Raw genomic sequence first — 16,557 nt, 5'->3', positions numbered from 1 at the left:
TATGTCATCAAAATGGACATTATATTAAATGAATCAGAATTGAATCAAATCGTATTGGAATCTTATTGAATCGAGAGCTTATGAATCTGAATATAATCAAATCAGGAAATCGTTATCAATTCCCAGCACTGAAAGTAATATATTTCAGTCTCTTTATGCCTTCCGAAGTTGGCTTTGATGAAAGTTATTTAATTTACAGTATAACAAATTACATTTATATTAAGCATTTAACACCTATGGTATGCATAAATAAAATAAAAGCATAAACTTTATTTTAGAAGGACATGTAAATAAAGCAAAACTAATATTCAATGTACTGTATGCATTTTATCAGTACAGTATGTGTTTCCTGGGAAATGAACCCATGACCTCGGTATCGCTAGTGACATGCTCTGCCAGTTGCGCAACAGGAACATACACTTATGGCACCAGCACCAACACCCGGTTGGTGGAAAAGGGGTAGAACGCAGCTGCCGAACAGGGGAAGGAAGTCGGTTATAATGCTGTGAAATGGGAAGCTCACAGTGGTGGATGTTATCATAGGCAGTGTGGGTGGAAAAGTAGGCCTGAGAAGCAGATTTGCAGAGGAACGAGGTGGTGCAGGTTAATGAGGAGTGAGATGGCAGTTTTTGGGAGGTGAAGTGATTTATGAGCCGAAGAAGAGATATTAGCAAAGGGGAAAATTTCCTTCAACAATACTATCTTCACCTCTTAGTACTCATTGGCTCTTATCTCTCAGTATCTGTAAACAGTCCGCTGTGTGAACTGCAGAATGGAGAAGACATGGGGAGAGCGCTCAGTAAAATATTATCCATAAATGAGATTTATATTCATTGCATTTCCAGAGTGGCTGTTTTAATTTGTCAGTCACCAGGATTCTTATCGTTTAAACCACTAATGGTCTTCAAATGGTGTCTGGATCCTAATGGCCAACCAAAACACAAAGCCAATTTCTCTTCTTGTTTCTAAGCGCAGAGAAAATAAAATCCTTTTTTGACAATTTGTTTGATTTCCTCAAGAGAACAAAGCTGAAATAAAGTCCAGTTTTAAAGGGGAAAGATGAGATTAATATGAACTAATTAAGACAGGGTTCTCAGTTCCTCCGTCTGCTGCAGTATGTGTTTGTAGAACAAAAAATTAATTGGTAGAATAATAAGGATATTTCTAATGCTGGATCAGATGTTTCTTCTGCAGTGAATTTTCTTTTCATGCATGCTTCTGAAAGTCAACTGATATGTCTGAAACATGTGCGGGGGGGGGGGGTTATACTTTTGACAGTATCCTTGTAAGTTGGAGTCAAGAACTTTCAAGACACAGATCAATTAATCAAGAACCTTGAGGACTTCTTCCAGACCAAAACCTTACTTCAAGACCCAGATCAAGACCTGTCATCCAAGAACCAAGCTGTCAATTTTAATGAATTGAATTTCAAAAAATGCTGGACCTGTTAGCATTCTTACAAATTTGTCTGTAATGGTAAAGATACTGGGCCAACCTGTGGTTGAGGTAATTTTGTACTTTAGTACAATGGAAATTGACTGCATTCTTGTCTGAGGTCTTAAGCTGAAACCTTGATCCAGACCAAGGCTTTACATTCTGTGACCAAGACATGTTTATCTGGTCTTAAGACTACAAAACCAAGACTCTATCTCTGGCTCCTGCACAGTTTAGTCTATGCACACATGTGTTATTGTATCACATCTCACTGATTTTTAGCGTCTTACTCCATGTATGTTTTTAAGACATTGAGTTAAACACTTCCACTTTTGTTATACAATGCATCAGTGTCAGTTTTAAACTGATAGACCAATCAAAAGAAACTGAGGGTGGGACAAACATCTCAGGTGTATTGATATTGGGTGTTTATTGCAGCAACTGTGAAATTGGTCTGCCACAATATCAGTGTTGACCCTTGTCATTATGGTGTCTGGTTACCATCAATTATGACAAACGGTATCACAGAGAAACTATCATAACATGTTTTTTCCTTTAAAGATCTTTGAGAGAATTATCTCTGTTAGTAAGAAGCTCTGATTGGTGGCAAGCCTGTGTGTGTCTTTCAGATCTTACATTCTGCGTTGTTCCATTCTGTTGCGCACCGTCTAACTGCTTTTGAATGCAAGAATGCATCCTGTGCATGTGTGCCCCAGGTCTGTTGTGGATTTGCACATGAGTAGCTAGGCAGACACACAGGGAAGAAAAATCTCTTTAACATCTCAATTGTTCCTCCTAGACAGAAATGCAAACTAGTCTCTTACAATGGACATTACTATAACTAAATTTTTTACAAACTGAGTTTTGCATGACACTTTCTGTGTTTTGCTTCAGTTTCCTTGTGAAATGTACACAAGAGGCACTACAACAACTGTGCATTGTATACACTGTCATACAAATCACAGGTGCCATGGCTGTTAATGACTTTATAATCACTTATTTTTCACTCTATTACTCACAGACTGCTATGCTATGATATGTAGACACTTTTACTATAACGCATTATCTGAAAATCGTTACATTAACACACTTGTATTACAGACCCACCTACATTTACAGGTGCATCTCAATAAATTAGAATGTCGTGGAAAAGTTCATTTATTTCAGTAATTCAACTCAAATTGTGAAACTCGTGTATTAAATAAATTCAGTGCACACAGACTGAAGTAGTTTAAGTCTTTGGTTCTTTTAATTGTGATGATTTTGGCTCACATTTAACAAAAACCCACCAATTCACTATCTCAACAAATTAGAATACATCATAAGACCAATAAAAAAAAACATTTTTAGTGAATTGTTGGCCTTCTGGAAAGTGTGTTCATTTACTGTATATGTACTTAATACTTTGTAGGGGCTCCTTTTGCTTTAATTACTGCCTCAATTCGGCGTGGCATGGAGGTGATCAGTTTGTGGCACTGCTGAGGTGGTATGGAAGCCCAGGTTTCTTTGACAGTGGCCTTCAGCTCATCTGCATTTTTTGGTCTCTTGTTTCTCATTTTCCTCTTGACAATACCCCATAGATTCTCTATGGGGTTCAGGTCTGGTGAGTTTGCTGGCCAGTCAAGCACACCAACACCATGGTCATTTAACCAACTTTTGGTGCTTTTGGCAGTGAGGGCAGGTGCCAAATCCTGCTGGAAAATGAAGTCAGCATCTTTAAAAAGCTGGTCAGCATAAGGAAGCATGAAGTGCTCCAAAATTTCTTGGTAAACGGGTGCAGTGACCAACACCAGCAGATGACATTGCACCCCAAATCATCACAGACTGTGGAAACTTAACAGTGGACTTCAAGCAACTTGGGCTATGAGCTTCTCCACCCTTCCTCCAGACTCTAGGACTTTGGTTTCCAAATGAAATACAAAACTTGCTCTCATCTGAAAAGAGGACTTTGGACCACTGGGCAACAGTCCAGTTCTTCTTCTCCTTAGCCCAGGTAAGACGCCTCTGACGTTGTCTGTGGTTCAGGAGTGGCTTAACAAGTGGAATACGACAACTGTAGCCAAATTCCTTGACACGTCTGTGTGTGGTGGCTCTTGATGCCTTGACCCCAGCCTCAGTCCATTCCTTATGAAGTTCACCCAAATTCTTGAATCGATTTTGCTTGACAATCCTCATAAGGCTGCGGTTCTCTCGGTTGGTTGTGCGTCTTTTTCTTCCACACTTTTTCCTTCCACTCAACTTTCTGTTAACATGCTTGGATACAGCACTCTGTGAACAGCCAGCTTCTTTGGCAATGAATGTTTGTGGCTTACCCTCCTTGTGAAGGGTGTCAATGATTGTCTTCTGGACAACTGTCAGATCAGCAGTCTTCCCCATGATTGTGTAGCCTAGTGAACCAAACTGAGAGACCATTTTGAAGGCTCAGGAAACCTTTGCAGGTGTTTTGAGTTGATTAGCTGATTGGCATGTCACCATATTCTAATTTGTTGTGATAGTGAATTGGTGGGTTTTTGTTAAATGTGAGCCAAAATCATCACAATTAAAAGAACCAAAGACTTAAACTACTTCAGTCTGTGTGCACTGAATTTATTTAATACACGAGTTTCACAATTTGAGTTGAATTACTGAAATAAATGAACTTTTCCACGACATTCTAATTTATTGAGATGCACCTGTACATGCATATTTCAATATGATTAACCTGATAAGAGTGTTTGACTTTGGACTCAGAGACCGAGCGTTGAATGTAGCCAAAGACATTCGGAGTGAATGTGCCATAGAAGTTACAAAAATTACATGGTTGCTTCAGTTAATGTGCTTTTCATGTTGAATTTACTTTTAAAACACTAACCTAACTCGGTTAGGTTTAGGTGTTGGTTGAGGTTAAGGATATCTGTTTTGTTCACCTCTTTTTGAACACAATTGATTAGGTTTAGGCTAAAGTTTTAGGTTAGAGAGTTACGTTTTACTCTAATACCATCTAATATTCACCTTAAAAACCTTGTCTGATTTTAACATCATTTCACTCGCTTTTGGTGACCCCAGCTGGACATTTCACTTGAAAACTGCAGCAAAACGTGTAATGAAGCACATAATTTTGGTTTGCAAAAATGTTGCCATTGTCATATAAATTTCATGAGATCAGACTGCTGAAATTAGATTTAATGGAGAGCAAATGGAGACTTGTGATTTGGACTCCTCAGATTTTGTTCCTGAGAAGGTCTCTAGAGTTTCTGCAGAGGTCTCAACAATGTCACAAACTTTGCACAGATATGCTTAGGTAATTGCAATGAAAAGTCAGAGATTTAAATTTGAACTCAAACATTTCTCATCAATTACCAAATTATCTGAGCTATTCACATTAATTTTGTAGCTATTTGCTTTTTATTTTTGTCTTTTTTTTATTTTTATTATTATTATTTTTTCTTGGGGATTTTTTTGGGAGAAACAGATGGGACCAAGTAGATTATTCAATGTAACAATACTGAGAACTAAATTAAGAAAACTGAGCTATGAAAGAACACATTTTTAAGCATACATTTTCCTCTGTTTAATCTCAGTGAATTTAAAAACACTCCTTTGATTCTTCTTTGTCTCTGAATTCTAAAATGCTTTCCCAGTACCCTCACTTATCCCTAAATTCTTTGCTGCTGGTAAAATTGTATGTAATAAATAAATTAATATAGCATGTATTTGAAAACAATCCTTGCAAGGCTCTGTGTCGCATTGTCATGTTGATTCTCAACCACAGCTGACAAAAAACAAGATGCATGCTAACTGTCTTTCACACAAAACCAAAGCCTAAATCCCAGTCTTACCTAAAACTGTATAACGCTATACATTTGCTGCCTTGGAAGCACTGGTATTTCCTTCAGGAAATGCAAACTTTGTCTTTAGTTGCAGTGTGAAATACAAGACATAATAATTGTGACTGTTATACCAGTTGTGTAAGTGTAAAAATACAATCAACACAGTTGCACACATTACCTCTTTTCTACCAACATGGTTCGGGTGCGGGTTCCTGGGCCTGTGCGAATTTTCGAACCGTTCCGCACATTTCCACCGCAGAAAAGACCGTTCTGAGGCTGAAAACCTGGTTCCACACCGGCCCCAAAAGCTTGCTGGTCTCTACGCAGGAACCAATTACGTCAGGGGACGGAGGTCGGGATAATGTTTCGTCACCGTGGTAAAGTTTTCCCAAACAACAACAGTAGCTACCGTCTGCAGCAAGGAGTACTTCTTTGCTCTATAACAATAATAAAAAACCCACAAAAGCGTTCAGGTAACACAATGAAACGAGTGCTCTACTTGCAATATGGCATTTACGAAGATCCGAGATAAACTAGAGAGATTGCAAAGGGAAAAAAATACTCTACAACAATGAAGATACAGCATGAAATGATGCACGCTGTCTTCAATCGGACAGTTGACCAAATCATAAACAAACTGAAAAACACTTAAGGGAGGTGACACATCTCTAGCTCTTCTATGAAGGAGGAAGCGGGGGTCAGGTGAACAGTCCACGTAATTCTTTTCACACTTTTCAGTCTAACACATAAGTTTGCTTTTCAGCACAACATAATCAAAGGCACACACGATCACTGCTGAGTGCATTTCTCTCTCTCCCCTCCGGCGGTCTGGACTACCTTTTTATCCCTCTCCAGCTCTCACTGTAACACAGAACAGCTGTTAGAAATAATTTCCTTGCTCGCCATACCCACATCACCACAAGGGAGTACAGGGACCATAAGAAGGACATAAGCAAAAGTGACAGTGGACGGAGCAACAATGTTTTGGTCTCGGACACTGACCAGCGTGCTAACTAACCGGGGAATTGAATTCAGCCAGTAATGCTCGTGATAAACAGTGAATCGCCGGTGTCCTCTGCAGCTGATCTCAATAAGTTGTTATATTTGCCAACTTTGTTAGCTTTTCTTACACTGTTTTCATCTTATTTCGTGCATTGTTTTGTTTTGTAAGCTACTAACAAAGTTTGGAAGATCGCGGCTATCTGTTAAGTAAAATGGTGGAATTATATCAATAATATTATATGCTACACCAATGTTAGTAATGATTCTACTGTAACAATTAACATAACTTTGCAAGTTAAGCCATAGTTCATACAATATTATGTAAATCCATTACCTGTCATCTTTAGCGGAGATGTCATCTCTGACAAACTTTTTGAACAATTTAATAACAATGGATTGCATTAATCTGTATGTTTAAATATGTCCTCAAAAAACAAGAGTAAAAGCTGCATACAAACATACTGTGACACAGCATGTTTGAGGTAGTCACGTTACGTCACCGTTCGTCACTCAGGTCAGTGGAAAAGCGTGTCCGGTTTACGACAGGCTCCAGATTGCCCCGGCCGTGAACCAGCGGAGCACAGGCTCGGCATGAGAACCATCGCAATTTCGGTGGAAAAGGGCTAACAGAGGCTTTTTGGATTATAGAGATACCAGTTTCATACACTGCTGTGTGAATAGTTGGGCCGCGCCTGGTTTGGCTCTGCATCTCGCTTCCCTCCCTACTGTGTGGTTAAATGAACTCCAGAGGTGGGCCACCAAGCTTGTGTGAAGTCTGTACTTACACCTGGGCCCATGGCAGGCCCCTGTGGCCCAGAGACCCCAGCTGGAGACAGGCTTAAGAGGAGATCAGTGTTTGAGGTGGGCGGTATGACCACAGTGGCCCTAGTCCTGCGAAAGAACTGTCTCTCTATATTTGCAGTGTGGACTTGTATGCGTTTACACAGCTCTGCAACCTTGAAAGCACAGGATTAACTGCCTGCGTCCCCTTAGTGTTGTTTGAAGTGCTGTGGGTTTTTTTTTTTTTTTTTTTTTTTGGCCCTGAACACTCTTCAAAGGGCCTTGACTGTGGGCCTCCTGATAGACTGCAGAGAGGTTGTTTACACTGCACAAAGTTTGAAGTCCGCAAGAGTCTGTTAGTGCGATTGTTTGTTTGCTGTCAGGTGATCCTGCAGGACACCGGGAAAGAGGTGACCGGTTACGAGAACATGTCCAAGAGTAAAGATCTAGTAAAACACAATTAGTCTCTTTATAAAGCTCAAAATAGAAAAATAGAGAGTTAGTGAGATTTATGGTTTCTTGGTTCAGTAAATAGACCAGCAAAGATAGGCAGTCAAGTCATTCTCATTCTAGTGAGGAAAAAATTGGAAAAGCTGGTTAATTTGAATTTATGATCTTAAAAGTGTATTTTAAAAGGGACATATTAAAGAAATAATCTGTTAGACACTTTGTTATAATGATTTTGCAATGGTTAAGGGGTGTTCTCAGGCACAGTCTAGTGCCAAAACCCTGTTAATGTATATCCTCGAAGGGCTTATTTCATTTAGAAAATGGTGGTAACATCAATATTATAAAAATAAAAAATAAAAAACATCAATGCTCATTAAATAGTTATGTCTTCCACCTAATAATATAGTATACTCTTTAATATTAAGTATAAGTAGTATAGGATAGTATATGTATTATAATAATATATTAGTGTTGTAAATCGATTCAATTTTACTAATTTTAACTAATTAATCGCACAGTTTTCTGTGATTTTCTGCGACTAATCATGGGACATGGTACAATAAAACATACATTAAAATATAATGCAATATATTTACTTTATACTTTGTCTAAAAGAACTTGCAAAAAATTGGTTAGTCATCATTTTTTAATGATTCTTATGTAAATTATTATTATTATTTATTTTATTTTATTTTTGGCGGATTTAATTAGACACATTTTTTACAGGTACAAATATTTGATAAAGGTATAAGCATACATGCCATAAAATCAGTGGACATGATATAATTAAAAATCACTGGTTCAGATGACAGTGAGTAAGCGTTTTCATACAATGCGAAGAGATACAGCAGCTTGCCTGTATGTCTCCAACACCTGGCTTACCACTTGCAAGTGAAGTCTCCATTCAGTAAATCCGCTCCTGTGTTTATTATGCCCAGGACATGCGTAGCACGTAATGAATAATTGTGCATAATCAGTTTCAGTACTAGGATGTGCAGTCGAGCGTGTACCTCCTGGAAATTTAGATATGCTGTTTTTAGCCACAGGAAGAGGAGGAAAACATTAGTGAGGTTTTAGGAAGTGAAAAAAATAAAAGGATACTGCATTAATTGCATTAATTTTTTTCAATGCGTTAAACAGTCTACTATTAATTGCAGAAATTAACGCATTAAATTTCCCAAATATATATATTTGAAAATTTAATGCGTTAATGTGTGTGTGTGTGTGTGTGTGTGTGTGTGTGTGTATTATTAATTATAATATAGCATATTTATGGTGGTTGCCATGTAACATAGAAACTTTGTGTCGGATTATCAAAATTTTACAATGGCCTTAAATGTGGCTCATTTATTCAAACTTTTGTCTGTTCCCAACTGTTAATTTAGTGTATTTTGGACTGTACCTGTGTCAAACCCTTGGCTTAGTTTTAATGAACCTGGCTTACACATGGTAGGCTATTTGTTAACTATTCAAGGTTCATTGTGTGTGTAGGTACCAGTGGGGCCAGGCAGGGAGCCCAGCAGGCCCGTGGATGTGTCCTGACTGCAATGCAGTTGTTAATATTTTATTACCCAAGCCCTGATGAGATAAGAGTAATGACAGAGTAAAATATTTCCCTCTCTCTGTCTGTTCTGTTACTGGCCAGCCAGTCATCTCCACTCCCCTCAATGTGTAACTGAATACCCTTAATAGTTGTCTATAAAATGTATCAATGCAGACAACACAATGAGATCTGTGCAATATAGTTATACATTCAGAAAAAATACATTCAAAAATTGAGCTTTATTTTGCTTTGTGTTGTTTTGAAGAAAAACTGCCTTTAACTTGTTATGTCTGTCGTAAAAGTGTGTTTTTCAACACCCAGGGCAATGAAAGCGGGAACTCTCGGTTGGTGGTGGTGGCTGAAGTCTCCCAAAGTAAACCGTAGATGATGCGGATGGGCCCTTTGATCGCACAAAAAACACATCACGCCCAAGTCTGCTTTAGCCGACAGCAGATGGCCATTAAAATTGCAGTTTTATTTTTTACAGCCCTTTTTTTTTTTTTCTGAAATGTGGCTTAAAAATTTACAAGTCCTTTTATCACCCTTATTTAGGAGGGTAAGCATGCTGATTAGAAACATGCAGTATTCAACAAAAAGATGAGAAATGTTTCATAAATGCTTTACAATATCACTTATATTGTGAATGTCACACCTCCATTCTTTAACTCTTTCTACACTCAAACTCACTTTGCCTGTTTTGAGTCCTGTGAACGAGTGAGTCTGACAACCAAGAACAGTGTGAATCTGATTAGGCCTGATTGTAAAACCTTTAAACTAGGGGGGAAATGTATAACATTGCCTATAATCTGTGCTTGATCCATGCCGCAGTAGTGGGGCACAGGTCTCTCTGGTTTATAGGAGAATAATATGAGTCATTGTTTGGTTATTTTCTGTAGAAGGTCACGGCCAGTGTGTTTAAGTGTGTTTCATAAAAGAAAGAGACACACATTTACAGCTGTGTGTAGTTACTGTAGCGCACACCAGCCCCACACTTTCGCTGGATTATAACACGCTGTTTCCACAGGTCTGCTCCGACAACAAGTGGCGAATGTCACACCTCCATTCAAGCATGGCACGAATACTCGTTAATCTTCATGTCAATCTAGACAGGCATGCAGGTCTAATTACCTCAAGCTTGATTAGTCACTGAGCACAACGTGAAAAAAGACAAAACACTTTAATAACGTCTGCCCTGTGCTCACCTCAGCGCAATCTGACCGCCTGGGAGGAGGGAAAAGACACAAAATGGAATTAAAACCCTAAGAATTTTCACCTGTATTTACGCACCTTTTCTTTAAGAACATTTTGTACCCATCTCACGCTTGCATTGCACACAATTGCCTGACCAAACACTTGAAAAAATTTTTAAAGAATAGAGTGCAAACCGTAGCCTGACCTATTTTGCAATCTGCGGCTAGCTATCTTTGATAACTTTTTAATTCACTGTGAGAATAAGAGTAGTTTATCCTCTTATTCCAGAATGTCTCCTGTGAAATTGGAAAATGAGGTATCGCCGACCATTTCTTTGTGATAGAATAGACCACATCTGTGGTTTGGTTAACTATGTTTTGCCATTGGAATATTGTGAAGCTTTATTACACAGAATGAATAGGGTTCTGTTGGATATGGGACCAGTGCCGGGATTGCTGCCACGAGTCCATGTCCACCAGATTTCTCTGTGAGTATTATCTGTGAAAATACCCTGTGGAGTTTCTCCATTCTTCCCCTTGTCTGACTCCACACCAGAGTAAAATCTAATATATCAAAAGTCAATGGTCTATTGTTGCTCTTGCTTCCCTTCCCTGATGCATCTGTTGTTGATAAATGTTAAAGATTGGAATCCATCATCCAGCTTTTCTCCTGAGTTGAATGAATTCACTCATCTTCAGTGTCAGTCTGCACACATATACACTGACATCAGCGCATTTGTTGTTCGAGATAGCGTCCCTCAGCTTTTACCCTACCCTTTTTAACAAAAGATGGCCATTTTAGGGGGCAGTGCATTGGGGCCAAAGTTCCTGACTGGGCAATTTGCAATCTATTCTGTCAGGGTCTTCTGAGTATGACCCTGGCAGAGTGTAACCCTGCGGGACAGTGGTGTGAAAATGGGCCGCTCAACTAGCAGACAACATTAGTCCTAGTTAGTCTAATGAGTGTTAATCAGCTCTCACTGGTGCCCTTCACATGTGACCTCTTCCACCAAACTCAATTAAGAGAGGTGATGAGGACTACATGTTCTGTGGGGTTTGTGCATTTTCATTTAGCAAATAATTAAATGGTAACAGGTATACATAAAGGGTCATTAATAAGAGTGATCAAGTATTACCATGGCCATTAACTGCGTAAAGAATTAGTATGCTAAATCCACCTGCGTCGATCTGCCAGCTGATTTGAATTCCCTCTTTGTTTGACTACCCATCTGTTTATTCAGTGGTAAGTCATCAAAAATTCTATATAATCTTTGCCTTTAAAGCAAAAATTATCTCAGTACAACTAGTACTTCTTTTATTAGACACTTATTAGAAATGTGTGTGTGTGTGTGTATGTATATGTATATATATATATATATATATATGTATATATGTATGTGTGTGTATATACACACATATAGTATATATATATATATATATATATATATATATATATATATATATATATATATATATATATATATATATATATATATATATACACACATATATACACAAATATATACACACATTCAGTGTGTGTGTGTATATATATATACTACCGTTCATAAGTTTGGGGTCACTTGCCTGAAATGTTTCTCATGATCTTAAAAACCTTTTGATCTGAAGGTGTATGCTTAAAAGTTTGAAATGGCTTTTGTAGACAAAAATATAATTGTGCCAACATATTAATTTAATTACAAAACCAAAATGTTATAATTTTTTTTTATAAAAAATAAAAGTAAAAATAAATAAATTGATGATCTTGGACCAAATAATTAAGAAAAGCAGCCACTAAGTGCCCAGCATATAGATGGGAACTCCTTCAATGCTGTTTAAAAAGCATCCCAGGGTGATACCTCAAGAAGTTGGTTGAGAAAATGCCAAGAGTAAATTTCTGCGAAATCTAGGCAAAGTGTGGCCACTTTGAAGATGCTAAAATGTTGATTTATTTTGGATTTTTTTAGTCACAACATAATTCCCATATTTCCATTTCTGTTATTCCATAGTTGTGATGACTTTACTATTATTCTAAAATGTGAAAAAAAGAAAGAAAGAATGAGTAAGTGACCCTAAACTTTTGAACAGTTGTGTGTGTGTGTGTGTGTGTGTATGTGTGTGTATATATATATATATATATATATATATATATATATATATATATATATATATATATATATATATATATATATACAGTTGTGCTCAAAAGTTTGCATACCCTTGGATAATTGGTAATATATGTACCATTTTTAAAGAAAACATGAGTGAGCAGGCAAAACACATTTCTTTTATTTCTTATAGGATTCATATTCAACTGTAGGTTATAACAAAATGGCACAATCATAAAACAAAACATGGCAACAAAGAATGAAATTAAATTACCCCTGTTCAAAAGTCTGCATACCCTTAGTTCTTAATACTGTGTATTGCCCCCTTTAGCATCAATGACAGCGTCCAGTCTTTTGTAATAGTTGTCTATGAGGCCCCAAATTCTTGCAGGTGGTATAGCTGCCCATTCATCTTGGCAAAATGCCTCCAGGTCATGCAGAGTCTTTGGTTGTCTTGCATGAACTGCAGGTTTGAGATCTCCCCAGAGTGGCTCGATGATATTAAGGTCAGGAGACTGTGATGTCCACTCCAGAACCTCACCTTTTTCTGCTGAAACCACTGGAGGGTCAACTTGGCCTTGTGCTTAGGGTCATTGTCAAGCTGGAAAGTCCAAAAGCGTCCCATGCGCAGCTTTCGTGCAGAAGAATGCAAATTGTCTGCCAGTATTTTCTGATAACATGCTGCATTAATCTTGCCATCAATTTTCACAAGATTCCCTGTGCCTTTAGAGCTCACACACCCCTAAAACATCAGTGAGCCACCACCATGCTTCACAGTGGGGATGGTATTCTTTTCACTATAGGCCTTGTTGACCCCTCTCCAAACATTGCGCTTATGGTCGTGACCATAAAGCTCTATTTTGGTCTCGTCACTCCAAATTACAGTGTGCCAGAAGCTGTGAGGTGTGTCAAGGTGTTGTCGGGCATATTGTAACTGGTGGCATTTGTGGCATTGGCGCAGTAAAGGCTTCTTTTTGGCAACTCGACCATGCAGCTCATTTTTGTTCAAGTATCGTCGTATTGTGCTCCTTGAAACAACCACACCGTCTTTTTCCAGAGCAGCCTGTATTTCTCCTGAGGTTACCTGTGGGTTTTTCTTTGTATTCCGAACAATTCTTCTGGCAGTTGTGGCTGAAATCTTTCTTGGTCTACCTGACCTTGGCTTGGTATCAAGAGATCCCTGAATTTTCCACTTCTTTATAAGTGATTGAACAGTACTGACTGGCATTTTCAAGGCTTTGGATATCTTTTCATATCCTTTTCCATCTTTATAAAGTTCCATTACCTTGTTACGCAGGTCTTTTGACAGTTCTTTTCTGCTCCCCATGGCTCAGTATCTAGCCTGCTCAGTGCATCCACGTGAGAGCTAACAAACTCATTGACTATTTATACACACACTAATTGCAATTTTAAAAGCCACAGGTGTGGGAAATTAACCTTTAATGCCATTTAAACCTGTGTGTGTCACCTTTTGTGTCTGTAACAAGGCCAAACATTCAAGGGTATGTAAACTTTTTATCAGGGCCATTTGGGTGATTTCTGTTATCACTGATTTAAAAAGGAGCCAAACAACTATGTGATAATAAATGGCTTCATATGATCACTATCCTTAAATAAAAGACAGTTTTTTTTTCAAAATTCAATGCCAAAATTTCACAATTTCTGCCAGGGTATGCAAACTTTTGAGCACAACTGTATATACACACACTGTGTATATATATATATATATATATATATATATATATATATATATATATATATATATATATATATACTGTGTGTGTGTGCATATAATTGTGCCACCATATAAATGTATTTAATTATAAAAAAATTAAAAATAAAAAAATAAAGTTTTTTAAATTGATGAACTGGACCAAATAATAAAGAAAAGCAGCTAATAAGTGCCCAACATACAGATGGGAACTCCTTCAATACTGTTTAAAAAGCATCCCAGGGTGATACCTCAAGAAGTTGGTTGAGAAAATGTCAAGAGTACTTGTCTGCAAATTCTAGGCAAAGGGTGACTACTTTGAAGATGCTAAAATATAACACAGTTTTGGATTTTGTTTAGTCACTACATAATTCCCATAGTTCCATTTATGTTATTCCATAGTTTTGATGACTTTACTATTATTGTAAAATGTGAAAAAAAATAAAAATAATATATATATATATATATATATATATATATATATATATATATATATATATATATAATAAAGAATGAGTAAGTGTTTCAAAACTTTTGACCGGTAGTGTATATATATAGTGTGTGTGTGTGTATATAAATACACTGGCGGCCAAAAGTTTGGAATAATGTACAGATTTTGCTCTTATGGAAATTAATTGGTACTTTTTTTCACCGAAGTGGCATTCAGCTGATCACAATGTATAGTCAGGACATTAATAATGTGAACAATTACGATTACAATAAAAAAAAAAAAAAAAAAAAAAAATGAAAAATACTTCAGAGTTCTCATCAAAAAATCCTCCACGGGCAGCAATAACAGCTTTGCAGATCCTTGGCATTCTAGCTGTCAGTAGCTTCCTGTAGCTTTTGCCATAGATGTAGCTGTCTTGTCGGGCACTTCTCACACACCTTACAGTCTAGCTGATCCTACAAATGCTCAATGGGGTTAAGGTCCATAACACTCTTTTCCAATTATCTGTTGTCCAATGTCTGTGTTTCTTTGCACACTCTAACCTTTTCTTTTTGTTTTTCTGTTTCAAAAGTTGCTTTTTCTTTGCAATTCTTCCCATTAGGCCTGCACCCCTGAGTCTTCTCTTTATTGTTGTACATGTTGAGCGGGTAGAATTCAATGAAACTGTCAGCTGAGGACATGCGAGGCATATATTTCTCAAACTAGAGACTCTGATGTACTTATCCTCTTGCTGAGTTGTACATCTGGCCTTCCACATCTCTTTCTGTCCTTGTTAGAGCCATTTGTTCTTTGTCTTTGAAGACTGTAGTGTACACCTTTGTATGAAATCTTCAATTGTTTATTTATTTATTTTTTGGCAATTTCAAGCATTGTATAGCCTTCATACCTCAAAACAGTGATTGACTGACAAGTTTCTAGAGAAAGCTGTTCCTTTTTTTTTTTTTTTTTTTTTTGCCATTTTTGACCTAATATTGACCTTAAGACATGCCAGTCTATTGCATACTGTAGCAACTCAAAAACAAGCACAAAGTCAATGTTAAGCTTCATTTAATGGACCAAATAGCTTTCAACTGTGTTTGATATAATGGCAAGTGATTTTCTTCTACCAAATTAGTAATTTAGCATGGTTACTCAGGGATAAGGTGTTGGAGTGATTGCTGCTGGAAATGGGGCTTTCTAGATTTGATCAAAAATGAATGATGAGTTTCAAATAGTGATGTTTTTTTTTTTTTTTTTTCTTTTTTTACATCAGTAATATGCTGATCAGTTGATGCCACTTTGGTGAATTAGAGTACCAATTTCCTTCTGAAACAGCAAAATCTTTACATTATTCCAAACTTTTGGCCACCAGTATGTGTATATATATATATAATTCTTAACAAGCACAAAATGTGCTAATACATATTATTTATCATTATTTATCATTATTTATTTTTTAAATACAATTCCACTAGTTACAGCAAAACTCATAAAGTGTAGACCTATCTTTAACTACACATTGTCATATGAGCAGGTCATTAACTGCTCTGCCTGATTTAAAAAAAAAAATAGTTCACCCAAAAAGGATAATTCTCTCAGCATTTACTCACTCTTATGTCATCTCAAACACCAACAAATGAAGAAATTTTTATTTACATTTATGCATTGGCAGACGCTTTTATTCAAAGTGACTTACAGTGCATTCAGGGTATACATTGGATCAGTATGTGTGTTCCTTGGGAATTGAGCCCATGATCTTGCCATTGCTAGCACCATGCTCTATCAGTTGAGCTACAGGAACCTTGTATTCATGTTCCTTTAAGTGTTTAAGGAGCCTTAAACATTACTTTAGACAATAACAGTTCTTTGTTCATTTCAGGCTGGACATGACGAATGAGTCATTCATTCGGGAATCAGATTACCCAGCCCTTTTCAGCTTATTGCGGCCCGTTTCAGCTTATCGCCACCCGTTCGGCCCCATTTTGCAGCTGGCCCACCGGGAAAAGTACCGATTCTCCCTATGGCTAGTCCACTCCATTTTATTCCATTGAGCTGTGTTTTGCAGTTTTTGAATGCAAGAATGTGTCCTGTGTGAACTGC

At 37.3% G+C, this 16,557-nt stretch overlaps 1 protein-coding gene and 1 long non-coding RNA gene across 3 annotated transcripts in view; one reads left to right on the top strand and one right to left on the bottom strand.

Moving 5' to 3' along the window:
* LOC127412386 (ADP-ribose glycohydrolase MACROD1-like) overlaps positions 1-16,557 on the top strand; it is an 817,662-nt gene that overhangs the window by 236,024 nt on the left and 565,081 nt on the right. The window lies entirely within an intron of this gene.
* LOC127412395 (uncharacterized) lies at positions 1,865-7,141 on the bottom strand. The gene is made up of 3 exons (XR_007892415.1): positions 7,031-7,141; positions 5,422-5,680; positions 1,865-2,177 (listed from the first exon to the last, which is right to left on the bottom strand). It is a non-coding gene; the product is annotated as an uncharacterized LOC127412395 (long non-coding RNA).

This window comes from Myxocyprinus asiaticus, chromosome 21 (genome assembly GCF_019703515.2).
Source record: "Myxocyprinus asiaticus isolate MX2 ecotype Aquarium Trade chromosome 21, UBuf_Myxa_2, whole genome shotgun sequence".
Lineage (NCBI taxonomy): Eukaryota > Metazoa > Chordata > Actinopteri > Cypriniformes > Catostomidae > Myxocyprinus > Myxocyprinus asiaticus.
The sequence above is the reverse complement of the archived record's forward strand: the minus strand, read 5'-3'. Positions and strand labels throughout refer to the sequence as shown.